We start from the raw sequence: 6,700 nt of genomic DNA, 5'->3' as shown, positions 1-6,700 counted from the left end.
CAACACGAGATGTGGTCACAATCCAGTGAAATTGGTGGGCAACTGAGATAGCAAATTCACAGATCGGACCAAAGAGATTCCTCACAGAAATAGAGACTCTGCAGATGAGAGCGCAATCTAAAGTTACATAATGTTCAAGAAAATAATTCATTCTGAACTAGGAGTATCCGAGATTATAAACTAATATTTAGGTCATAATATTAAGACATTTAGATGTTGTATTATATATCAAACACTAAAAGGGTATGATTAAAGAAATGTAATATCAAAAGACTGAGCAAAACCGCTACAATTAAAATATAAACATAGAAATAAAAAAGCACATTAAACAGAATATTAAAACTAGCTGAAAAGTGAATTACTGAACTGGAAGATAAGTGTGAAGAAAATTACTTATAATGTGGCACAGATAAATAATAATGTGATTGGTAATGTGAGACATCAAAGTCATGAAGAATTCACCTTCTGTGGTAACATAGAAGTCTGAGGTGAGATGAAAAAACGAAGGAAAATCACAATCACCCTTATTCACCTTTTTACTGTGGCTTGTGTTTTGAGATAAGATCTTGTTATGTAACCTAAGTGAGACTTGAATTCATTATGTAGCCCCATTTGACCCTAAGTTTTTCACCTTCTTGCCACAGTCTTTTACGTGCTGGGATTACAGGTATGAGTTCCCACATCTAGCTAGAGTATCCCTTAAAAGACAGTGCATACATTTTTATTTGGTCGTACAATCCCTCCATCCATGAATGCTTTTTGCCATCTCTTACATCCACTCAAAGATTATTCAAATATATTCTTCATGTTTTACATTACATAATGCACTGTGTAATTGATAAAACTTAGTCCTAGGAGTATACAGCTACACTTCGAATAATCAGTTAGCCCTTAAAGGAGGGGGGAAAACTAGTTTTCATGATCTCAATCAAGATTCCACCAAAGCTTCTACATTATAAGGTTGAAACAATAAAATTAACTATATGGTGTTGAGAAAATCTATCTGTAAGATGTTTCTCTATCCTTCCTCACCTGCCTAAGGCATTCTCTGATTGGTTTAATAAAGAACTGAGCAGCCAATAGCTAGGGAAGAGAGCATAGCTGGGACTTGTAGGCAGAGAAATGAACTCTGGGAAAGAGTCAGAGGGCAGATTTCACCAGACAGATGGAGAGGAAGGAGTTGGGACATACGGGGAGTGAGTAGAGGTAAAGAGCTACACAACAGAAGGTGGATTGGTATAAATGGGTTAGTTTGAGTTGTAGGAGCTACTTGGGAACAAAGGCTTTAAGCACTGATAATTAACAAGAAGTCTTCATGTCATTCATTATTGGGAGTTGGCACTTCAGAGCCAGTGTGGTTTCAATATGGAGGCTAAAAGAAAGGGCAAGGACATTTCATCTGGTCCAGTGTACTCATTGTTGTGGTAGTTATTTTTATGTTGTGATACAACATTCTGACAAAGGTGACTTAAGGGAGAAAGGGCTTATTTAGGTTCACAGTCTGAGGTTACAGTCTATAGTGGTGAAGTCATGACATCAGGAGCGTGAAACAGCTGGTCACATGCCAGGAAGCAGGGAAGTAGTGAATGCTGGTTTACTTTTCTCTTTTCTTAAAAAAATTTCATCCCATGAGTCAAATGCACTGAAATGGTGTTGCCCACAGTGACATTTCTTACCTCTGTTATCCTAGATAATTCTTCACAAGTGTTCATAGAAGCTTGTCTTCTGGGTGCTTCTAGATTCTTTCAAGTTGATAATAAACATTAAATACTGAGGTTTCTTTCCTCTTTGTGGTGACAAAATGCCTGATAAAAAATAAAGAAAAAAAAGAAATTCTTTTGGCTCCTAGAGGATGCAGCCCATCACAGCTGGCAAATCACAGACACTTTGAAATCTCATTAAGTCCCATTGAGAGAGAGAGAGAGAGAGAGAGAGAGAGAGAGAGAGAGAGAGAGAGAGAGAGAGAGAAGGGGGAAAGCAAGCAAGAGAGTCTACAAAATGCAAAGATCTCACCAAGAACTAAAGAAGAAGAAGAAGAAGAAGAAGAAGAAGAAGAAGAAGAAGAAGAAGAAGAAGAAGAAGAAGAAGAAGAAGAAGAAGAAGAAGAAGAGATGATCCTTCTTCATTTACTTTGTCCTTTTCCTTCAGTCTGGGGCCCCAGTTCTCAGAAGAGTGTCACCCACATTGAAGGTACATCTTTCCTGTTCAGTTAAAGCTTTTGGAATTCACCCCCATAAGTACACTCAGAGCTATGTTTCCATGGTGATTTTAAACTGTAGCCAATTGACAATAAGAGATAACTATCACAATTCCATCCTTTTCAACTTGACCCTGAAAGCCATCACTTTAAATAATAGCATTCTACTGTCCCTGTGAAAACCTTATTTCTTCTTCTTCTTCTTCTTCTTCTTCTTCTTCTTCTTCTTCTTCTTCTTCTTCTTCTTCTTCTTCTTCTTCTTCTTCTTTACAACTTTATTTTAAAATAAGAGAGATACATGTACAAATTTTTAAAAGCATTTTGGCCTAAAACTATATGAATATATTTTTGTCAGTACTTGATTTTTTTAAGCTTTGATAGTATGCAATAAAATCATACTAGTTACAATGAACATAAAGTACATGTAAAATAAAATGTAACATGGAAACAGTCAAAGTTTTCTTGGTGTGTAAAGATTAAACATAATAATTTTTAAACACCAAAAATTGCCACAAAGCTAGCTTGTTAGCTCTTGAGATATTAATGATTTAAGGTCTAGTTGTACCCCACTCTGAGAGGGTGCTATACACTTTTTTTTTTTCCTAAGAAGGACTGAGGCTTCCACTTTTTGGCCTTTCTTTTTTTTTTTTTTTTTTTTTTTTTTTTGAGCTTCATATGGTTTGTGAGTTGTTTGTTGGTTATTCAGAGTTTTCTGGGGGCTAGTATCCAATTATCAGTGACTGCATATTATGTCTGTTCTTTTGTGACTGGGTTACCTCACTCAGAATGATATTATCTAGATGCATCCATTTTCTTAAGAATTTCATAAAGTCATTGTTTCTAATAGCTGAGTAGTACTCCATTGTGTAAATATATCACAATTTCTGTATCCATTCATCTACTGAAGGACATCTGGGTTCTTTCCAGCTTCTGGCTATTATAAATAAGGATGCTACAAACATGATGTAACATGTGTTCTTATTGTATGTTGGAGCATCTCTGGGGTATATGCCCAGAAGTGGAATAATGGAGTCTTCAGGTAGAACTATTCCTAATTTTCTGAGGAATCGCCAGACTGATTTCCAGAGTGGTTGTACCAGCTTACTACCCCACTGACAGTGGAGAATTGTTCCTCTTTCTCCACATCCTCACCAGCATCTGCTGTCATCTGAATTTTTGATCTTGACCATTCTGACTGGTGTGAGGTGGAATCTCAGGGTTGTTTTGATTTGCATTTCCCTGATGACTAGGGATGTCAAGTATTTCTTTAGGTGCTTCTCAACCATTTGATATTCCTCAATTGAGAATTCTTTGTTTATCTCTGTGCCCCATTTTTTAATAGGATTGTTTGATTCTTTGTCATCTAACTTCTTGAGTTCTTTGTGTATATTGGATATTAGCCCTCTATCAGATGTGGGATTGGTAAAAATCTTTTCCCAATCTGTTGGCTGCTGTTTTGTTTTTTGACAGTGTTTTTAGCCTTACAGTCACTTTGCAATCTCATTAAGTCCCATGGGGGGGGGGGTCAAGCAAGAGAGAGAGTCTACAAAATGCAAAGATCTCACCAAGAACTAAATGTTAGCGCTCTCTTTGCTGTCAACTCTGTGGCTGCCACAGTCGTACTCTATTACACTGAAGGTAGTGTAGCTTTTTTTTTTTTTTTTGTAATTTTGATCCCAGTTTGCTTCTTGATCCAGGATATTATGTGCTATAAAATTCATTGGAGCTTTGATCCCATGAACTAGGGAGAACATCTTTTGGCTCGCCTCAGTCCAATGTGTCCCTTTATGCAAACTACTATGTTTTTTGTTTACACTCCTATCATCAATGGGATGAGCTAGTGAGATGTCTCCCGGAATATTCTGAGAAATAAGCCAGGGCCCAGTGTTCTTCTAGGGGAAGCTAATAGTGGTTAGGGGGGTTTTCTGTTTGTTGGTATTGAGACAACTAATTGGCTAAATAGCCTGTTATTGGGTATCAGAAGCTTTCCTAATTATGCCACTCAGAAGCTTACATCCGGAACAGCAGTTTTGTTGGTGTCATCAACAAACACGAGTTACAAAAATTCACTATTACCACTCACGAATCATTGATATGTGTTAAACTCACAATCCTGCCATTTTCTGGCTTTTTATGGGAACAGTCACCTGTGCCTTTACCACGGAGAAAAGTACAGTTTATGATTTACTTTTCTGTATGAAGAGACACACAGGGATAGCTTAAGCTCTTTTTAAAAGTTTAGCTCTTCCACGACTAAAGAATGCACTTCCTAGATATTAGAATATATTAAACACTGTTGTCAAAACCCGGGGAAATGAGCATGGCCTGGCCAGCTCTCTGAGACTCAGGCAAAAATTTTCTTCTTAACTCTGCCTCTGGGTATAAAATAAATTAAACAATACATGTTATGGTTTAGGGAAGGGGATCTTCTATTTGGAAAATTGATGCATCATAAAATGTAGTATGTTTTTATTTATTTGAATTGACTTCTGGCTACATAAAAATATAACAAAAATTCACATTATTGGGATATCTTGTAATGTTTCTATATATATATATGTTATGAAATATATCCATCTTCTCAAATACTTATCATTTTTATGATAATACTTATCATTTTTTCAAGTTTGATATAGTTGGTACGCTTGAGATGTGTGGATGCAGTATAGAAATCTCTGAAGAGCCACGTTAAAAGAATAAATGCAAAGAGAAAGAAAGAAAAGCAGTGAGGATCTGAGCAAACAATGAATGACGAGTACAGAAAATAGGAGGAGTTGGACCAAACCCAAAGGTATGGCCAACCCACCCAGACAGGACAGGCAGCGAGGAGGTCTCCATGGGAGACCCCAAGGAACATGGAGAAGTAGCCTGTGCACATTGACACTACCCTGTAAGAAGAAGAAGGGAAGGACAGGCGTCCTTCGGAACTTCTGGAGGTTGAATTTAAGAGGAATAAACAAAAAAAAAAAAAAAAAAAAAAAAAAAAAAAGGAAGTTTCTGCTTCTTATTCTTTAGAAAAAGGAAATTGAATCGGTCTTATTGTGTGATCGAAGGTGTATTCAAACTGTCCATCCTCCTCCCTCAGCCTTCTGAGTGCTGGAGTAACAGGATGCACTAGCTCCTCCTCCCTAAAAGATCAGTCTACAAGCAAAGCCTGAAGATGAGCAATGGAAGTGAGAAGCTTGAATTTAGGCCTAGACCTGTGGCCACAGGGCTAACTGATTTACACAAGGAGGGCATGAGTTCAGATTTCAGCACCCAAGTAACAAGCTGGGCCTCCACTTACATGAAGTTGCATGTAACAACAACTGGGTGTGTGAGTGTGTGTACATCCATGTGTTCCCGAACACGCATGCATGTGTACATACACACATGTGTGCAAATAAATCTTTTGAAAAAAAATCATATGAAGTTGATAGGGAAGAAAAAAATGGTAGAGGGACAGGGGTTGTGAGGAATGATAGTAGATTTGATTCAAACATATTATATGTATGACTATTAAATACAATATTTAAAAATCCAAGCTAACATTATTTGCACAAAATATATTTCTATTTGAGAAAGATTAAATCCATGTGGAGAAACAAAATACTTGACATCCAATATTATATGTTTTGGGAGGAATGTTAAATTTCAGACTAAAGTGTTTTCAGACCCTCGTCCCATCTGCTCACTAAAGACCCTGCACTATCCAAATGTTTATGGTAAAATTTTAGATTAACCTTTCTTTTTTTTTTTTTTGGTGTTTCTTTTTAAACTTTATTTTAAAAAACAAAGATAAATGTACAAATTTTTAAGCATTTTCGCATAAAAGTATACGAATACATTTTTTAAGGTTGTAATTAAGTATTTGTGGGTTACTTATACATACACATATGTATATATGTAACAATAATATAGGAAAAGAGGCTATTTGAAGGGATAGGAGAGAAACTTGGAGGGGCTGTAGGAAGGAAAGGGGGATGTGATACAGTTCTATTTTAATTAAAATATATTCTTTATTTTTTTTCTTGAACTTCACACAGTCTGTGAGTTGTTTCTGGGGTGTTCAGAGCTTTCTGGGGTTAGTATCTCATTATCAGTGACTGCATATTATGTCTGTTCTTTTGTGACTGGGTTATCTCACTCAGGATGATATTCTCTAGATACATCCATTTTCTTAAGAATTTCGTTAAGCCATTGTTTCTGATGGCTGAGTAGTACTCCATAATCTTTCAAATAATAGAATTAAATAGCATACCTTTTCAAAGGAAGTGTAAGTACCTAAAAAGGAAGATATTTGCAGATTTATTTTACAATAAAATTGTTTATAGTACTTTCAAATGCAGCCAGTGCAAAATCTTGGTGTTTGACAGAGAGTATCATTAATAAAAAAGTCATTGTTTTTTTACAGCCAGAAATTATTTATTGTCCTAATTCCTAATTAAAGCTAGATTTGGTTCTTTTCTCCAAAGTAATAACAATTCCATTCCTTCCCTCATAGTTCTTTTCACAAAATTATGG

Source organism: Micromys minutus (assembly GCF_963924665.1).
Source record: "Micromys minutus genome assembly, chromosome: 21".
NCBI classification, from domain to species: Eukaryota; Metazoa; Chordata; class Mammalia; order Rodentia; family Muridae; genus Micromys; species Micromys minutus.
The sequence above is the reverse complement of the archived record's forward strand: the minus strand, read 5'-3'. Positions refer to the sequence as shown.